General features: G+C 48.7%; 1 pseudogene; it reads right to left on the reverse strand.

Moving 5' to 3' along the window:
• Positions 1-21,473, reverse strand: part of LOC131095419 (sorting nexin-2-like) — a 201,180-nt pseudogene that overhangs the window by 39,210 nt on the left and 140,497 nt on the right.

Below are 21,473 nucleotides of genomic sequence, written 5' to 3' on the forward strand. Positions count from 1 at the left end.
TTTTTGGACCTGGACAAAGCACCCTGTCCTAGGGTGACGTTATGATGCTTGAATCCCCTTTCATGTGCTCTGTTTATGTTGGATATTATGTTCTGTGCCTTTTAAGACTGGCTCTGAAAAGTGGAAATTTTGTTTGGGTTTTTCTTATCAGCCTGGCAGGACACAGAGGGCTGCTTTTGCTTTTTATTTTGCTTTTGCTTTTCGCTTTGCTCTTGCACTTGCTTCTGCTTGCTTTTTGCTTCTGCTCTTTAGCTAGTTTAGCTAAACAGTCCAAATTTCTTCGTGGACTGTTTGTCCTCTCCTTTTTCCGACCATCTCGAACCTGCTCCGGACTGGGACCTGGAAACACCGAGAGTTTGCACCTTGTGGCTGCAGCAGCTGCCCCAGCATCGGAAGGACTGATAACGGAGCGACCACCCCCAAGAGAGACTTTCTGAATTTGTCATCTTTTTTCAGAGTGGTCTCATCCGGTATTGTTCATTTTGTGTGCTGGGGGGTGCTGTGCCTGGTAAATAAACAGGTTCTCTCCACTTCTCTCTGAGAAATTCTTTCTGAACTGGTTGGGGGGAGGGGCCCTGTGGGTTTTCTTTCTGGAGGGGCCTTCCTTTGGAAACTCTCTACCAAATTTTCCCTAAACCAGGACACACCCTTAAAAGGAAAACCCTAGAAGCAGCTCTGGTCCATGCACAGTGGTGAGAGCACTGGGCATGGAAGGAAGATGACATGATGGCAAATGATCTCTGGGCGGTGTCACATGTGACATGGAAACACAAGAGGTCTCAACTGTGTTTCCAGGGGAAGTCTATGGCACAAGAGGGACTCCTCACTTGTTGATGAACTGAGAATTGATTATCTAAAGGATGGTGATGGACTGAGAGAGTTGGTGATCTGAGGGATGGATATATTGGAAATTTGGTGGGGGGAGGAGGAATGTTTTTGGAAGGTTTTCATTCTTTCTGTGTGTTTCTTTTTATGTATAGTTGTAGGTTAATAAAGTTTTCTCTTCTTTATTCCTAAGTTGGAGCCTGCTTTGCTCTATTCCTGGTTACATCTTACAGCAGACACCAGGGAGAATGTATTTTCATGGGGGCACTGGCATTGCGCCAGCATCAAACTGTGACAACATGGAAGAAGCTTTTAGCAGCTTCTCATAGAAGTCACTCCTGTAGCCCCCCCTGCTACCAAAACCAGGCAATGCAAACCCAATATACCCTTCATGACAGCAGTCCAATCATGTCAGCTATCCCACCACATCTCTAATTGCAATGAGATCAAAGCCCTGTGACTGCACACAGATCTCTAGTTCCTCCTGTTTGTTCCCCATACTGTGTGCATAGGTGTACAGATGTCGCAGACATCTTTTTTGAAAATCCTTTCTTAGGATTTTTTTCCCTTCTGAGAAGCTGAGGCCTCAGAAACAAAATGTAAACAATGGTTATCTGCTGCTGTGGAATGCATCAGGTGTGTCTGTGATTGGGCCATCTTGAATGTTTACAATTAATGGCCAACCACAGACCAGATAGCTTAGATTCTCTGTCCGAGCCACAGACCTTTGTTATCTATTCTATTCTATTCTATTCTATTCTATTCTATTCTATTCTATTCTATTCTTAGCTAGCCTTCTGAGAGAAAACTTTTCCTTCCATTTCTTTTTAGTTATTTATAATGTAATATATATATCATAAAATAATAAATCAAGCCTTCTGAACATGGAGTCAACATTCTCGTCTCTCCCCTCACCTGAAGACACCTGTGACCACTGTCACATACAGGCACTTTACAGAAGTGGGATTTTGTGTCAATATCTCAGTAGGGTGCAAGGAATTCCCCATACTCCTGTCTTGTGATTGCATCTTTGGCTGCTTGCACTTGCTGGAGGTATCCCCTCTTAAGCGTTCTTTCACTACTTGGGTGAGCACTATAGTTCTCCCCCTCCCACACCTTATCCCTGTCGAGCCTGGCTATGTCCCTGTTCCCCTTCAAATCTAGTTTAAAGCTCTCCCAACAATCCCTGCGAACTCCTGAGTCAGGATCCTTTTATCCATTTGAGACATGTAGACATCATTTGTTGCCAGCAAGCTCAGCGTCATTTAAACTGCCCCATGATCAAAACCCCTAAAATTCTGCTGGTAACATCAGTCTCAAAGCCACATGTTCATCTGCATGATTTTCCCATTTCTTGCCCCACCATTCCCTGCCAATGGCGGGACAGAAGAGAACACAACTTGTGCTCCAGATCCCTTGACCGGTTGTCCCAAGGCCCTGAGGTCCCTCTTTATTGTCCACAGCCTTCTTGTTGCAACTTGGTCAGTACCCTGCTGGAAAACCAGTAGTGAGTAATAGTCAGTGGGCTGTACCAGACTGGGAAGATTCTAGGTGATATCTCTTACCGAGACCCTAAGGGGGGCAGCACATCTCCCTATAGGTTGGGTCCAGTTGGCATATCTAGCTCTAAATTTCTTTCAAAAAGGAGTCACCGATGACTACTACCTTACTTTTTTTCTTAACTGTGGAGGTCATGATGCTGGAGGCTTCTCTGCCCTGCCCTAAGTGACGTCTCCAAGCTGGATGGACCTTCATCTACTTCCTCATTTCCCTGGTCCTCAAATTCCAGGGCCTCATATTTATTGTGTAAGGGCACCTGGGGAAGTGAGGTAGGTTGGGAGAGATTTGTCTGCCACCTGGAGTAGAAACCCATTTCTATTCTCTTCTGTCTCTAAGGTCCCCTCCATCTGGCTAGCGGTAAGAGGGTAGGGGATCCATTGATTCTTGTGAAGTGGATGGCAAGTCTGTTTGTCTGAGGCTTAGTAGAGTGAGGCTTCCCCAGTCAATCTCTTCTTCAGAGTCCCTAATACTTCTTAGTCTTTTTACTTCACCTCTCAGTTAGACCACTAGGCTAAGTATATTGATGACCTGATTGCATCTCACACAGCTGTTCTTTCTGCGGCCCTCTAAGAGCAGCACCAGGCTCTGGCACTCCCTGCAACCTGAGACATGGACCCCTGCATGCTTTCATGGGCATTCTGTCTGAGTTGCCACATCCTTTCTGGTATGCACAAAGGAAACAACTTTTGCCTGAGTGTACACCATAGCTGAGCTCTCTTTGCAAGGGTGATGACCACTAACTGAGCTAACTGAGGTGGCAATGCCTCAGCCCACTTCCTGCTCTGCCTGCATGAACTACCACACTCCTGGTCACTTGCTCTCTGTGAGTTGCTTATCTATGAGGGTCTGGGGCACCCCTCTCTGCTCTGGTATCAAGGTCTTGCTGGTTAGGAAAGCTCATCTTCCTCCCTCGGCACGATCTCTAGCTCCAGAGCACATCTGTCCGTGCAGATTGCCTCGGAGTCTTCACTGACATAGGCCACACATTTTCATGTACTTTTAAAAGTGCAGAGTTAAAGGTGACCCTGTACTTAAATATAATGCATCTGTGTCAGAGGGTACATTTATGGTCTTTCATGTACTAGAAATCAAACTTTGATTTATTTAATTTACAATAAAAAAACAGCTGACTGAAAGCAATATTGACAAAACTGCTACATGGATGATTAAAATATTAAGCTTATGAACACTTCTCTCAAAAACTACAATTTCTAAAAAAAGAAAGAGAAAAGGAGGAAAAGCTATCCACACCTTTGCCTAGTGCTCCTCCCATACAGAGAAACTCCTTAAAACCGCAAAAATATCTCTATTTGTCTCCTATCAGAAAGTAGTGTTGGGGAAACTAGACCAGGGATTTGACTTGGAAGAGGTCATAGTAAGTGATAAATTAAAAACTATTTTCCTCAGAGATACTGGAGCACAATCATTCATGGTTAAAGCAGTCCTGAAGTCCTGAAGTCATCCCTCTGACACATCAGAAAATATTAGTGAATCGATTAAATGGAGTAGTGGTTCCTTCCTCAATAGTTAAGGTATGATTGGAATTTCCTTTTTTCACCCATAGTCATCCTTGTGCCCCCTCCCCCCCAGTAGTGAATGCTGCTAAGAAACTTAAATATAACGTGTATGGATATTCTGTGAGGCAAAAGCTGGATACAGGGCAAAACTGTGACAGTGGTCACAAGGGTCTTCAGGGTGAGAGACAGCCAAGAATGTTGACCTCATGTACAGAAGGCTTGATTTATTATTTTATGATACATATTACATTATGACTATACTAAAAGGAAATAGAAGGAAAAGTTCTCAGAAGGCTAGCTAAGGTAAGAATAGAAAAGAAATGAATAACAAAGGTCTGTCTCCTGGCAGAAAGCGAGACCCAGCTCTGCCATGAGTGGTCAGTGTCCTGGTTTAGGACAAATTAGGGGAAATCTCCAAAAGGGAGCCCCCCAAACAAAACAAACCTCCAACCACCCCTCCCCCAACACCGCGTTCGGGAAGGAATTTCTCGGAGGAGCAAAGTGGAAAACAAAACCTATTTATTTACAAGTAACAAAAGAACACTCCCCAACACAAGAAAAGGAAAGAAACAGACTGTGTATGGTGAGGGCACCAGGCTTCTCTTGCAAGCTCCAGGTGTCCTGGACGTCTCAGGTCAGGTCCGGAGCCAGTCCAGTATCTTCAGGGGAGGGTAAGAAAGAGGGAACAAAAGAAAGAAAATAAACAGCGCAAAAAGCAGAAAGCAAGCAAGCAAAGCGGCTAGCCAAGCCAAGCAGCAAAAAGCCAAAAACAAAAAGGCCCGGTCAAACACTCCCCCCCCTCTCTTCCCTGCCCCGCCGCAGCAAGACGGCCGGGGGGGGGGGAAGAGAGAAAAGGCACAGCTGCCAGACACAACACACGATATTGGGATAAAGGCTGTCAACCCACGACACTCCACCCCTTATCCCATATCGTGAATATACAATAAAAACTTTCATTTCACTTGCTCACACCTTTGACACTTACGCATTCCTCTCATCTTACTTGCTCAGACCTTTGACACTTACAGTTTCCTTCTGTCTCACATTCAACAAACAATGACATTCATATATGAGTCTCATCCCACAATCAGGTCTCCCTGAGGTACACACCGTGTTGTTCCATCTTTCTGCATTATCCACCATGTATAACCTGGTCCTTGAGCAAAGACAATCCCACGGATGGGTTTGTCTGTACTCGAGGCAGGGTTGATCCATACTGTCTTTCCCAACAAACCTCTGACATGGGCCACTGGGGCTTTATCCCCATCTACTATATTAAGGAGCTCAGACTGAGCAGGACCCGCTTGGTTGGTGGAACCTCGAGTGTTAACTAACCAGGTAGCCTTTGCCAAATGCTGCTCCCAGTTTTTTAAAGACCCCCCACCCAATGCTTTTAAGGTGGTTTTTAACAATCCATTATACCTTTCCATCTTCCCTGCAGCTGGTGCATGATAGGGGATATGGTATATCCACTTGATGCCATGTTCCCTAGCCCAAGTATTAATAAGATTGTTTTTAAAATGAGTCCCATTATCCGACTCAATTCTCTCGGGAGTACCGTGCCTCCAAAGGACCTGCTTTTCAAGGCCCAAGATAGTGTTACGGGCTGTGGCATGAGACACAGGGTAGGTTTCCAACCATCCCGTGGTGGCTTCTACCATGGTTAGTACATAGCGCTTGCCCTGGCGGGTTTGAGGCAGTGTGATGTAATCAATCTGCCAGGCCTCCCCGTATTTGTACTTAGACCACCGCCCCCCATACCAGAGGGGCTTCACCCGCTTGGCCTGCTTAATGGCAGCGCACGTCTCACAGTCACGAATAACCTGAGAGATACTGTCCATGGTTAGATCCACCCCTCGGTCTCGTGCCCACTTATAGGTGGCATCTCTACCCTGGTGGCCTGAGGCATCATGGGCCCATCGTGCTAAGAATAACTCTCCCTTATGCTCCCAGTCGAGATCTATCTTCAACTCCCCTATCTTTGCAGCCTGATGTACTTGCTGGTTGTTTTGCTGCTCTTCATTAGCTCTACTTCTGGGGACATGGGCATCTACATGGCGAGCCTTCACAGGTAACTTCTCTAACCGAGTAGCGATATCTTTCCACTCTTCCGCAGCCCAAATTGGTTTTCCTCTTCGCTGCCAGTTCGCCTCTTTCCATCTCTTCAGCCATCCCCATAGAGCGTTGGCTACCATCCAAGAATCGGTATACAAATAGAGCCTTGGCCACTTCTCTCTCTCTGCAATACCTAGGGCCAGTTGAATAGCTTTGATTTCAGCAAATTGACTGGATTCGCCTTCTCCTTCAGTAGCCTCTGCAACTCGTCGAGTGGGACTCCATACAGCTGCTTTCCACCTCCGTTTCATCCCTATGACGCGACAAGAGCCATCGGTGAATAGAGTGTAACATGTTTCTTCTGCCGGTAACTGTATGGCGGAGCTTCCTCAACCCGGGTCACTGGCTCTTGTTCCTCATCCGCGACACTAAAGCTTTCACCTTCGGGCCAATTTGTAATTATTTCCAGGATCCCAGGGCGATTTAACTTCCCAATTCGAGCACGCTGCGTAATGAGGGCAATCCACTTACTCCAAGTAGCATTGGTGGCATGGTGGGTAGAGGGAACCTTTCCTCTGAACATCCATCCCAGCACCGGTAGTCGGGGTGCCAGAAGGAGTTGTGCCTCTGTACCAATCACCTCCGAGGCGGCTTGGACTCCTTCATAGGCGGCCAAGATTTCCTTTTCTGTTGGGGTATAGTTATCTTCAGACCCCCTGTAGCTCCGACTCCAAAATTCCAATGGTCGGCCTCGGGTCTTGCCAGGCACCTTCTGCCAAAGGCTCCAGGACAGACCATGGCTCCCGGCTGCAGAGTAGAGCATGTTCTTCACATCTGGTCCCGTCCTGACTGGACCAAGGGCTACAGCATGAGCGATCTCCTGCTTGATCTGGATGAAAGCTTGCTGCTGCTCAGGGCCCCAATGGAAGTTGTTCTTCTTGCGGGTAACCAGATAAAGGGGTCTCACAATCTGACTATACTCAGGGATGTGCATCCTCCAGAAACCTATAGCACCTAAGAAAGCTTGTGTTTCCTTCTTATCAGTTGGTGGGGACATAGCAGTGATTTTGTTAATAACATCCGCAGGAATCTGACGCCGTCCATCTTGCCACTTCACCCCCAAAAACTGAATTTCTCGGGCAGGTCCCTTGACTTTGCTCTTCTTAATGGCAAATCCGGCTTCCAAGAGAATATGAATTATCTTCTCTCCTTTCTCGAAAACTTCTATTGCCGTGTTCCCCCAAACAATGATATCATCAATATATTGTAAATGTTCTGGAGCCTCACCCTCTTCTAGTGCAGCCTGGATCAGTCCATGACAGATGGTAGGACTGTGTTTCCACCCCTGGGGCAGTCGGTTCCAGGTATACTGCACTCCCCTCCATGTAAAAGCAAACTGGGGCCTGCATTCTGCTGCCAGAGGGATGGAGAAAAACGCGTTAGCAATATCGATGGTCGCGTACCACTTTGCTGCCTTGGACTCCAGCTCGTACTGCAGTTCCAGTATGTCCGGTACAGCCGCACTCAGTGGTGGAGTCACTTCATTCAATGCACGATAGTCCACAGTCAGTCTCCATTCTCCGTCAGATTTTCGCACAGGCCAGATAGGGCTGTTAAAGGGTGAGTGGGTTTTACTGACCACCCCTTGGCTCTCCAGCTCTCGGATCATTTTGTGGATGGGGATCACGGCATCTCGATTCGTCCGGTACTGCCTGCGGTGCACTGTTGAGGTGGCAATTGGCACTCGTTGTTCCTCTACCTTCAAGAGTCCTACTGCAGATGGGTTCTCTGATAGTCCAGACAAGGTATTCAATTGTTTAATACCCTCTATCTCCACTGCAGCTATTCCAAAAGCCCACCTGAATCCCTTAGGATCTTTGTAATAGCCATTCCGGAGGAAGTCTATGCCCAAAATACACGGAGCCTCTGGACCAGTCACAATCGGATGTTCCTGCCACTCCTTCCCAGTCAAGCTCACCTCAGATTCCAACAAAGTCAACTGTTGTGATCCCCCCGTCACTCCAGCAATGGAAACAGGTTTTGTCCCCACATGTTCCGATGGCATTAAGGTACACTGTGATCCAGTGTCAACCAATGCTTCATAGTCTTGTGGCTCTGATGTGCCAGGCCATCTGATCCACACCTTCCAGAAAACCCGGTTCTCCCGTGCCTCTTCCTGGCTGGAGGCAGGGCCCCTCTAAGCCAGGTTGTCCTTCTTTCCTTGGGCATTTGCCTTAGAAGTTCCTTCAAGGGGATCGGACATGTCATCGGCATCAGCATACTTAACATCTCGGCTACGAGCGACTGGAGCTGCTATCCTTTTGGTGATACTTTCTCTTTTCTTCAAATCACGCACCCGTTGTGCCAAAGCAGCGGTGGGTTTTCCATCCCATCTCCTCATGTCTTCTCCAGACTCACGCAGAAAAGCCCATAACTCAGCCCGTGGGATGTACCTTCTCTCCCCATCAAAGGAGCGCCAGCGTTGGACACCAGGGCCTCTAATTTGTACAGCTGAGATTTGAATAAGGTCCTCCTTAATCTCTTCCCGGAGTTTCTTATGATTCTCCTCTATTTTGTCCTCTAGTTTCTGCAGTCGGGTTTCCACTGCTGCAATTCTGGCATGAGTTGGGCCATGCACAGCATCTGCATATGCTCGAAGCTTCTTCGCCATATCGAGCACAGTCTCATATGTATCATCCCGCTTCATTATTGCTAGGGCAGAAGCGTATTCAGGTGGCCCAAGTCGCACAAGTTTCCTCCACATTACAGGTGTGCATGGTACCAGGTCCGGATTCCTAGTTGTTGTATCATCTGAGAAAATGAGCTCTGCCACCGTCATCTCTCTCAGGCATTGGATCCCCTGTTCTATGGTCTTCCACCGTGTCTGCTGCATGTAGAGATCATCCGTACACAGGTATCGTTCTGCTACGCTTCTTAGGACCCGTTCCCAGAGGCTGTGAGGGTTAGCCCCCCTCATCATACCTTGATCGATGACAGGATCATGTGACAGGGATCCCAAATGCCTCGCTTCAGTACCATCCAAAATCGTAACCTCCCCTGTAGCATCCCAAAGGCGGACTAACCAACTAATTATAGATTTGTCAGGTTGTCGTCTGTAATCCTTTCTTAGGCCTCTGAGGTCCTTCAGAGAGAAGGAGTCAATATTAGCTCCAGATTCTGTGCCCCTTGATGTGGCCTCTGATTTTGGTGAGGGTCCTTCTCCTGCATCATCATCATCATCCTCCACCTTTCGATCGGTCTTGCCTTTACACTTTCCACCTCTTGTATTAGCTGCAACAGCCATGGTTTGGGGCCTACTGTCTGATTCAGCTGCTAGCCTGGAGCCTGGGATGTTAGCTGCAGCCTGGGTCACTGGGATAGTAACTAACTTATCTCCCTGTTCCCTTTCTGCTATCTGCTGCTCCACAGTATCTAGCAGAGTACGGTAAACAAATGCCAAGGCCCAGCTCACTGCAGTAACCCTTTCCTCCTTAGTATTACCATGGCACTTCTCCCTCAAATACTTTGCCACCTCGACTGGATCCTGAATTTGATCAGATGGAAAGTCCCAGTCTATAGGATCGGAAAATTCCTTTAAAGTCTGGCCCATGTCCTCCCATTTCCCACTCCAGTCAAGATTTTTCCTGCTTTGTTTTACTCCTAAGTCAGGAGTGTCTCTAACCCCTCTAGAAATCTCAGTCTTCATTTTATACACACTGCAGACAGTATAGAAAAGGCTTAATAAATTAAATGCCAGAAAGATGGTTTCTTTCAAACTCAGGGGAAATTCAGTATTTTCTAATAGAGATGTCAACAATTTGGAGGACAAGAAGGAAGACAAAGGCTGAAAAGCCCCTTCCCCTTCTTCTCCCCAAACAAACTGAGTAAACAACCATAACAGCAACCCATACATTCCTGAAATAAAGTCCAGCATTTTTATCCGACACATCATCACACATAAGACCAGCACAATGACTATTCTGGTTAGTGCCCTCTGCTTACAAAAGCTACTTATTAGGGACAACATCAGAGCTATTTTTGGGTAAGGAAATAACCCCAGGGACCACAAAAGTATTAAAACTTCAAAAACCCCTAGGGACCAAAAATACCGGCAAGCTTCCACTCCAAATGACATTATGAATCACCAATATGCCCACAAAATAGCCAAAACCAAAATATTATTGTTATAGGTTTTTTTTTCCACTGTTTTTTGGCCTCTGTTTTCTCGGCCAACGCACCAAAAAGTATATTGTCCTGGTTTAGGACAAATTAGGGGAAATCTCCAAAAGGGAGGCCCCCAAACAAAACAAACCTCCAACCACCCCTCCCCCAACACCGCGTTCGGGAAGGAATTTCTCGGAGGAGCAAAGTGGAAAACAAAACCTATTTATTTACAAGTAACAAAAGAACACTCCCCAACACAAGAAAAGGAAAGAAACAGACTGTGTATGGTGAGGGCACCAGGCTTCTCTTGCAAGCTCCAGGTGTCCTGGACGTCTCAGGTCAGGTCCGGAGCCAGTCCAGTATCTTCAGGGGAGGGTAAGAAAGAGGGAACAAAAGAAAGAAAATAAACAGCGCAAAAAGCAGAAAGCAAGCAAGCAAAGCGGCTAGCCAAGCCAAGCAGCAAAAAGCCAAAAACAAAAAGGCCCGGTCAAACACTCCCCCCCCTCTCTTCCCTGCCCCGCCGCAGCAAGACGGCCGGGGGGGGGGGGAAGAGAGAAAAGGCACAGCTGCCAGACACAACACACGATATTGGGATAAAGGCTGTCAATCCACGACAGTCAGCAAATGCAAACATCCACAGGAGACCAACCACAGATCCACCCGCTGCACTCCACAGCAGCAGACAACCACTGCCCAAACTTTGTTGCTGAAACTTCTCAGCTTCAGCAGGAAAAATCCCAACGAAAGGATTTTAAGGAAAAGATGTCTGCGACACAAAACTAAACAGGCTTTTGAAACAACTGATAAAGAAAAAATGCTTGTTACCTTTTTCAGCATCAAATAGTTAGGGGATAGGAAATAAGTCCCCATGTCCACATGGCAAATTGATTATGTCAAACCTTTCCCTCAAATACCTGACAAGTGATGTTATATCCTTACTGAAGTTGAAATAATATTGGGCTCAGGGAATGTTTTTCCATGCAGGAAAGTTGATGGTCTAACTCCTGTGGCAGGACTTAACGGATAGTTTTCTGACACTCCTATGCCTTCTGCTGTGCAGTCTGACAATGGCTCTCATTTAAAATTGTACAAGAGTGATGTGAACATAATGGAGCTGCCTGAGTATTCTACCTGCCCAACAGACTCCAAAGTAATGGCATGGTTGAGAGATGGAATGATCTAATAAAATGAACTCTAGAGCTCAACTTATATACAGAAAAACAAAGCAAAGCCCTACCTGAGGCTGTCTGATGCTTAAATAACTGACAGACACCCGCCAGCTGCCCAGTGGAATGAGCTCATTTTTCTGGTCTCCAAACAACAAAACTTTTAAAACCCCTGCTGTCAGCCTGTTGCTTTTCTCAGGGTGATGCTGTTCTTGACTGGAACAATAATCATGTCATACAGTTCATGAACATTATCTCTCAAATGGGTAATTAATCAAACTTTTGGTATTGTTTACACCATTCTCAGTCTTTACATGCTAATTCCGCCTGGTTAGCTGAATCTGTTCCTGAAACATCTTGGTATCAATCTAAACTGGTATACTTACTTCCCAATCCTCCAACTTATGAAGTCCAAACTTTTAAGGCACATTTTTATGATAAAACCCTATGGTGCATTACAATGCCCAAACACATAAATACAGTGTGGGAAAAACAAGCCTTTGTGACTAAGTAAAAACAACAATTGGACCACCTGTAACTGGCATAACATGACAGGCTCTACATATGCAAGTTCTTTTTCATACTATTGTGGTAGCTAGGGAAGAGGCGCTGCGGAAGAAACTCGCGATGTTACGGAAAGCCAGGACCCTCTGTTTCCCGTAGATAAGACCCGCTGTTACTCATAGATAAGAAACTAACATAGGAATGTGGCCCCACTAACAATAGGAACGTGGCCCCACTAACAGTAAAGTCAGTAACTTTCCACTCCTTACCCAGTACTTTTCCATTCCCTACTAACCATAGATAAGAAGGACAAACCCCTTTTTGACGTAGAGACCCCTAAGACTATAAGACCCCATGAGAAGAAGTAATAAATGCCTTTTGACCGTCCACCACATTGGTGTCTGCGTATGTCATTGGCCCGAACGGCCCTGGAGAGTGGGCCGTCGAGCTGTACCTCAGAACCAGGTCACCTGCCTTGATCTAGAAGGCAAAATTTTGGTGCCAAGACCCGGGAAAGCGGCTTGCGCCCGGCGAACGGGGATTCTCCTGGAAAGAGGACGGCGGCTGCGGCAGAAGGTCTGACCACAGCAGAGGGGACGCCGTCGGACCCGCGTGGACTATGGAAGCCATAGCGAAGGTCGTAACAGAGATGCATGCACAATGGGGTATAGAATGTAAACTTAGGGATTTAACTCTCGCATTGAAGAGATTGATTAAGCTTGGGGCTATTGAAAGCCCCATGGACGTCCTACATTCGGACGTGTGGGATAATTGTACAAAAGCCCTGGCGGAGGACACTATGTCCTTGGGTTCAGGGAAAGCCCTAAAATCGTCAGGCAGAGTTGTCCAGGCTCTGCAAAAAGCTCGACAAGAGCAAGAAACCTGGATGGCCGCTCGAACTTGTTTATTAGCCATGCCGCAGTTGGGGGTGGGCGCGGCGACACAAACCGCAGAGGTGCTTGACCCGGGCGGACGCGCGGAGGCGCGAACGCCAGATCCCCCTCAGCGAGCGGACTCACCATCGGAGGGGGAGGAGCACACGGGGGCGTTCAGGCAGGGGCTTGCGGAGGAGGCGGGGAACACGGCCGGAATGTCGGACCCCATAGGGACCGATAAAAACGCCCCCCCACCATATGCGTTTGAAAATGGCGCCGGACCGCATGGTCAGGGCGGAAAGGAGGAGGCAGGGGGTGGAAACGCAGTCAGCCAGCTGAACAACGCATGCACGGGCGAGCGGGGAGACGGGGCGGCCCCCGCGGAGGCGCGTAAGACCAATCAGAGCGCTTTATTCAAATTAAGTCCTTGTAGGGCAAGGACCTCCCCCAGCAGGAGGCGGGGGGAACCCAGGGGGAGGGAACGGCCCGACCCCCGCAAGAAGGGGCGGGGTCGGAGCCCGAGGAAAAGGCAGAGCAGCCCGGAAGCGTCTTTTTACTCGACTTCCGGCTCGGACTCTGACTCGAGCTCGGAGCCTGAGATAGGGTCGGAGGATTCCGACTCAGATTCTAGCTTTAACAGAGAGAGAGCAGCGGCATGTAAGGTCATTAGCCACAGCACTCCCGCACGGGTGAAGGGGTTACCAGAGAAAAACCGAACCCCACTTACAAACTGGCGGAAAATAAAAATGGCTTGCGCGGAATGGGCTCCGTCTGCCACTCTGGTGTTCCCGGTTCGTGTGGGGGGGGCAGGCGGAAACCAAAGGACTTATTCACCAGTCAATCCGAAAGATGTGCAGGCAATTGTTAAAGCGATTGTGGATAAGGGAATTAACTCTGCCATGGTTTGCACACTCATTGACGGCCTTTTCGGTGGGGACGATATGCTTCCCTTTGATATTAAGCAGACGTGTAGAATGATATTTGATGGTGTGGGGATGATCATTTTTAAACAAGAATGGGAGGATAATTGCATCAAACAGCTAGCCTTGGTAACAGGGGCAGACAACCCACTGCACGGCTCCAGCATACAGAGGCTAATGGGCACAGACCCCACTATGATCACCCCCCAGCAACAGGCTGAGGGCTTGCGTGCCCATGAGGTCATGACAACAACCCGTGCTGCCTGAGAAGCCATCCGTGATGCTCCTAAAGTGGTAGCTAAACCATCTCCGTGGTCTTCCATAAAACAGGGTGAGAGTGAGAGCTTCACTCAGTTTGTGGACAAACTTCAGGCCGCATTAGATTCCTCTGCATTACCCTCAGAGGCGAAGGGTCCCATGCTGGCAGAGTGCCTACGCCAGCAATGCAATTCCGCCACCAAAGACATTTTAAGGTCACTGCCGCAGGGGTCTAATATAGCTGCCATGACCAGACACGTTGCAAAGGAGGAACATCTAGCTCCCATTCAAGCAGCAGTTCACACTGCAATAACCAGTGTGGTGGCGTACCTTAAGTGTGGCCAGGCAGGCCACTTGGCAGTAAACTGCCCCCAGCCAAGGCGCCTATCAGCAGCTGCTCCACCACGCTAAGGGGGAGATAGGGGGCCGTGCTGGGTGTGTGGAAGGAAGGGGCATTTAGCTAAGGAATGCAGATCCAGGCCCCAGGGAAACGGGAGAGGGAGGGGGCACCTGGGCCGCAGCCAGCCCCCTCCCACCTGGAATATGCAGCGGCCCAGCTACAGCAACCCCCAATGGGGCAGGGGACCCTCATACCCTATGCCCCCACAGGGAGCAGTCACCTTTGCATCCCCTCCAACAATACAATGGCAGAGTTGTGCAGCACCCTCAATACCCTCGCACCTCCCACCGCCACAAGCCACGCCGGAGTCACAGGAACAACAGGGGACGCCCCAGGGCGGGATCCCTGGGTGGCCTTGGTCATGAAAATAGGGAAGGAACCCCTGATGGTGTGGGGGACATGCCACCTTTACGGCAGCCAGGATCCCCACGTCATAGGGTTTCAGTTCTGGGCGGACACGGGATCAGACTGCACGATTTTTCCCCAAGCACATTGGCCCGGACATTGGAAATTCAAAGAAGTCCCCCCAGTGAACGGAGTGGGGGGGCAGTCCCGGGCATGGAAAAGCACCCAGCTGGTGGCTATAACACTTCACACGAAAAAGGGACCAGAACAGACAGTAGCAATCTATCCCTACATACTGCAAAATTGTCCACCCCTGTTAGGAAGAGACGTCCTTTCCATGCTCGGATTTCGGATTACAACTTTATCATGAGGGCCACTGCCGTACACCCCCCGCTGCCAATCAAATTGACTTGGAAATCATCAGACCCTGTATGGGTTGAGAAGTGGCCCCTGACAGAGCCTCGAATGGCAGCATTGCTGGAACTGGTCAACCGCGAATTGCAAAAGGGTCACATAGAACCCTCCACCAGCCCATGGAACACCCCTGTATTCGTGATCCCCAAAAGGTCCGGACAAGGCTATCGTCTCGTCCACGACCTGAGAGAGGTGAACAAGACGATCCGACCCCTGGGTCCGGTCCAGAAACTGCTACCCGCAAACTCAGCCATCCCCGCAGGGAAGCCGTGCGCAGTACTGGACATCAAGGACTGTTTCTTTTCAATACCCCTGCACCCTGAGGACAGAGAACGATTCGCCTTTTCCGTGGCGTTTCGGAACAGTGAGTGGCCCAACCATCGCTTCCAATGGAGAGTGCTTCCCCAAGGCCTGGTCGACAGTCCGACCATATGCCAGATCACCGTGGACAAAGCACTGATGCCAGTCCGACACTCCAATCCCACCGCAACCATCATCCAATACATGGACAACATCGTGGTCGCAGCACCATCGACAAGCCAAGTGGATCACCTGGTGACCACAATCACGGAGACCCTTCAGGCCAACGGCTTCGAGATTGCGAGCGCAAAGATCAAGAGAGGACCCTGTGTGACCTTCCTGGGAGTAGGAATCACAAGCTCCTACGTGACACCCCCCGAGATGAAGATCAACCGAGACGTCAAGACGCTCCACGACGTGCAACGCCTGGTGGGATCGCTGCAGTGGCTTCGCAACATCGTCCTGATTCCTCCTGAGGTCATGGACCCTCTGTACGACCTCCTGAAAGGGAAGAACCCCTGGGATCCCAAGGAGCTGACACCGCAAGCAACGAGCTCCCTCGACTTCATCGAAAACCAGATGTCCACTGGCACACTTGCCAGGTGGAACCCAGCCATGCCACTGGACCTTTACGTCCACTTTATGCCGAAGGGGGGAGTGGGAGCACTGGCTCAAGGACTCGCTGAAAAGGCCCGACCGATCCAATGGGTGGTCCTCGGAAGACCCGCTCGTGCATTTTCCCCAGGAATCGAATGCATCGCCAGCCTCATCATGAAAGGCAGGAGACTCGCCTTGAAACACCTAGGGACAGAGCCGACAAGCATCCACCTTCCGTTTCGCAAGCAGCCGACCTCGGAGTCAGCCACAATATCGGAGTACCTGGCCCTTGCTCTCTCTGGCTTCGGAGGAGAAATCTCCTACTCTTCCAAGCCACCCTGGACTAAGCTGCTGACCGTAGTTGACATGGACATGCCACCGAAGGTCAAGGACAGACCGCAGCTGGGACCAACGGTCTTCACAGACGCTTCCTCCACGACTTCAACCGCAGCAGCAGTGTGGCAGGCAGGAGAGCAATGGCACTGCGTCAAAGCGTGTGACCCCACACTGTCAGTGCATCAGCTGGAGGCAGCAGCAGTGGTCTTGGCGTGCGGACTTTTCCAAGACAAACACCTCAACATCGTAACGGACTCTATATTCGTGGCAAGGCTCTGCCTAGCCATGGCAGGACTAGGAGTGTCAACATCAGCAGCAGCCCTAATGCTGGAAGAAGCACTTTCCTCGCGACAGGGCACCGTGTCCGTCATCCACATCAACAGCCATGACCCAGTCAAAGGTTACTTCCAGATCGGCAACGACAAAGTGGACGCCGCAGCAAAAGGCGTTTGGACCTTGCAAAGAGCTCGTCAACTGCACGAGTCGCTCCACATCAGAGTCAAAGCACTGGCGAAGAGATGCGGAATCTCGACGGCGGACGCAAAACATGTGGTAGCCACCTGCCCTTACTGCCAGAAGTCACCCCTTTGGACCTACGGAGTCAACCCGAGAGGTCTCAAGCCCTCAGAAATCTGGCAGTCGGACTTCACCTGGTGCGAACTGATGAAGCCCCGAGCATGGCTTGCAGTGACAGTGGACACTTATAGCGGAACGATCATAGCCACACAGCACCCCAAAACTAACTCCAAAACCACAATTCAGCACTGGCTGACAGCCATGGCTTGGCTTGGTATCCCCAAGCAGATCAAAACGGACAACGGTTCCAATTTCACCTCCAAACAAGTACAGGAATTCGCTGCGAAATGGGGCATCACGTTAGTGCAAGGCATCCCATACAACAGTACCGGGCAGGCCATAGTTGAGAGAGCAAACCAGACCCTAAAAACCAAGACAGAAGTGTTGGCGAAAGCAGAGGGCTTTGCCAATGCCATTCCCCCAGGAGATCAGGCACGTATGCTGGCAACCGCTTTGCTGGCACTGAATCAATTCCCTAGGGGAGATGAAACAAACAGTCCCGTCCAAAAACACTGGGCCACTCGAACGCTAGAAGAGGGCCCACAGGTGGTAATTAGAAACGAGCTAGGCGAGTGGGAACGGGGCTGGAGGCTGATGCTCACGGGGCGAGGGTACGCGGCTGTCAAAAAGGACGGCAAAATATGGTGGTGTCCACTTAAGTCGATTAAACCGGACCTTCATAGCGAGCAGAATGAGACTGACGAGAATTGCGAGTCTTTGTTTACAGGACCTGCTCGTGGGACGTCCTCGTGACGCGTACATCCCGGTTCCAGACGAAAGCGACAGACCACCAAGCCGTCAGGCAGCACCCGAGAGACCCGCATGGGTGAGACCCAAGCACCAAGGGTGTTTCTGTGTGATTTTGCTGCTGGGGCTTGTCGCCAGAGGGCAAGCCAGCCCAGACCACTACCCCCATCGGCCCTTCAGGTGGGTCATGCGACACCTTAGTAGTGGCAAAGCACTCAGAGAAGTCACCACACCAAACACCCCATCCTTCGTGCTCCACATCACCGACCTGTTTCCAGGACAGCCAAGGGTAAACCCCTATTCCCCACACGTCACACACTCGTACCTATCCTACTGGTGCCCAGCTTCAAACCCTGGGAAAAGCTACTCCAATCACCCAGGGTGGGGATATTGTGGGCACTGGGGCTGCGAAACCATAGTCACAGATGCCAGACCGTCGGGGCCTGGGTGGGATCCACAAGAGCCAGACAAATTCTTACAGTTCACCTGGGCACCCATAGGCTGCAGAATACCCTTCTTCTTTAGTGAAAACCCCCATAGAAACCAAATTAAAATGCCTAACTTTCGGGCATGCACTGATTACAACATGACGGTCTTGCAGCCAGATCACCCTAGCTGGGCCACAGGCAAGACGTGGACAGTGGTCCTTCAAGGGTCAAAAGAGAGGGTGAACGTGCAAATTATCAGGCTCCAGCCGTCAGCACCCCGAGTGGTCGGACCCAACAAAGCGATTAAAAGCGTGCCGAAAGGGAGAAACATAACCTACCCCAAAACCTTACCCACAGGGGTCAGCAATGTCACGACCGGTCAAGCGGAAACCCTTCAGATGAGTCGCTTAACCGAGTCAGACGCAGACCCAATCCTTCGTATGTTAGAAGCTTCCTTTGTATCCCTGAACGAATCCAACCCTAACCTAACCGAATCCTGCTGGCTTTGTTACGATGTCAAACCCCCCTTTTACGAAGGAGTCATTTTAAACACTCCCTTCAGTTATTCCTCAGCCGACGCCCCTCACCAGTGCAGATGGGACACCCCTCGCGAAGGAATCACCCTGAGTCAAATCACAGGCCGAGGCAGATGCTTTGGCAGTGCAACCCTAGCCAAGCGGGAAGGCAACGTCTGCACCAAAATTGTCAGGCCTAACAGGAAAAACAATAAGTGGGCAGTCCCATCCGCATCGGGGATGTGGGTTTGCCAGCGATCCGGAGTGAGTCCTTGTGTGTTCCTTCCCAAATTCAATGACTCTATCGACTTCTGTGTCCAAGTTCTGATTGTTCCTAGGGTCTTGTACCACTCAGACGAAGAGATGTACCATCTTCTTGAGGGACCCGGCCGGATCCACAAAAGAGAAATAATGACAGGTATAACTATCGCAATGCTGCTCGGCCTGGGAGCAGCAGGAACGGCAATGGGTGTTTCAGCCCTAGCGACTCAGCACCAAGGACTGTCATGCTGCAGGCAACGATTGACGAGGACCTGCAGAGGATCGAGAAATCCATCTCCTTTCTAGAGAAGTCGGTCTCCTCACTCTCAGAAGTGGTCTTGCAGAACAGGCGAGGCCTGGACCTCCTGTTCATGCAGCAAGGGGGCCTGTGTGCCGCCTTGAAAGAGGAGTGTGGTTTCTATGCAGACCACACGGGAGTCGTGAGAGACTCCATGACAGAACTCCGGAACCGACTGGCACAGAGACAGAATGACAGGGAAGCCCAACAGGGGTGGTACGAGTCCTGGTTCAATCAATCACCTTGGCTAACCACTCTGATTTCTGCCCTGATAGGTCCATTGGCGATGCTGTTTCTAACAGTTACCTTCGGACCATGCCTGCTGAACAAGCTGGTCTCGTTCATTCAGAGTCGCCTAGAACGGACCAACATCCTGTTCATAGGGCGACAACAATTGCTGTGAATTCACCCAGGGAATTCAACCAAGGAACACTGCCAGTCACAAGATTTTCTAAACTTGTCTGGTAAAAGCTTACTCAGGTCTCCCAAAACCCCTTTCCCTTGTCAAGTTACAACCTTATACCTCATTTCAGTACCTATGTACATGACTACCTCATTCATTTGTGAAAAGGGGGGGGGAGATGTGGTAGCTAGGGAAGAGGTGCTGCGGAAGAAACTCGCGATGTTACGGAAAGCCAGGACCCTCTGTTTCCCGTAGATAAGACCCGCTGTTACTCATAGATAAGAAACTAACATAGGAATGTGGCCCCACTAACAATAGGAATGTGGCCCCACTAACAGTAAAGTCAGCAACTTTCCACTCCTTACCCAGTACTTTTCCATTCCCTACTAACCATAGATAAGAAGGACGAACCCCTTTTTGACGTAGAGACCCCTAAGACTATAAGACCCCATGAGAAGAAGTAATAAACGCCTTTTGACCGTCCACCACATTGGTGTCTGCGTATGTCTTTGGCCCGAACGGCCCTGGAGAGTGGGCCGTCGAGCTGTACCTCAGAACCAGGTCGCCTGCCTTGATCTAGAAGGCAACATACTATTTGAATGAACCACACTTGCCTACTCAAATCTCATCATCTTGACAATGAAAAGGAGGTTTATCAATGGTATGAGGAATATTTCCCTCAATATTCTTATGAAATCAAATTGGTGGCCTACCATTCTAGCATGTGGATAGTTCTGGCTCTGTAGCAGAAACACATATAAAAGTCTTCCACCACAATGGGAAGGAAGTACTTGAATCATAGCACATCTTGCTTCCTGTGCATTTCAAACCAAAAATTTAACTATTCTCTTTTCACACAACCATTAGCCTGTATGCCATAAGCATTTTGTGATTAAACCTCTGATAAAAACACCTATTTACACCTATATCACAATTAGCTATTCAAAACCATTAGGCCATAGACTATCTTCTAGCATCACAAGGAGGTGTATGCGAACTGCCAAACACCATTTGTTTTTATACTAATGAATCTAAACAAATCAAATATCATATAAACATAATTCAAAGACCGATGCCTTGAGAGGCTACCTAGAGCAAAAGCTAGACAGAGTTAAAGGATAAAGTAGGTATTTATTAAAAAGGCCTTCAAAAGAAATACCTTGGGCAGTACAAGAGCCTGGCTGAGGCTACACCCAAGATGGATGATGGGTCACGAATTTTCACACTTTTATAAGTTTGTTCCATTTGCATATTGGGGTTAATTGTCCAATTACAGCTTCAGGTAATGAAGTCACATTCCCCTAGTTTGCTCCCCCCAATTCACTTTTGTTTATACTTTTGGGGCCTGAGGCTGCAATGGTGACCTTGTTTCACAGGCTGGAAAAGGATTGTTTTGTCTAACTAAACTGTGAAGAGAACTTGCTAACACTCTATATGAAGTTCAGAGTTGTATACTAATGCAGTACAGAATCTGAAAAATATGAGAGCTAAAACTTAAGGCATCAAGACAAGTTCATACCTTTCACCAAATAACTCGAGCAACTCTTGTCAGAAGGTCTATGAACTGCCTAGTTTTGGCTGTGGTCTTGGTTACTTTACTTCAGACCATGGGCCTGTCATGTTCTGTTAACATTAGCTCTTACTATGGCTGTTGGAATTATGTTATAGAATATGTATGTAAAATATCATATCTAAACAGGAACTTTCCTGTACTCAGCATGCATGACTTTAGGAGGAGCTATCCCTTCATGCATCCAGCCAAATAAAGAATGCATGCTTCTTAATGCTTCATTGGTGTTAAGGCATTTTTATTTTTACTGATTTTTTGGTAACACTGTGCTACTTTATAAAATTGTACTACATTGATTCTGCTTATAGAAATCTTGTATTATTCTGATTTATAAATTATATTCTATACTAATCATAAAATCCTGTTAAGTAAAATAAATCTTCAGCTGTAACTATGACTTAGTGCTGTCATCATTCTGCCAAAGATCCCTGAAAAAACC

The sequence above is a fragment of the Melospiza georgiana genome, chromosome W (genome assembly GCF_028018845.1).
Source record: "Melospiza georgiana isolate bMelGeo1 chromosome W, bMelGeo1.pri, whole genome shotgun sequence".
Taxonomy (NCBI): domain Eukaryota; kingdom Metazoa; phylum Chordata; class Aves; order Passeriformes; family Passerellidae; genus Melospiza; species Melospiza georgiana.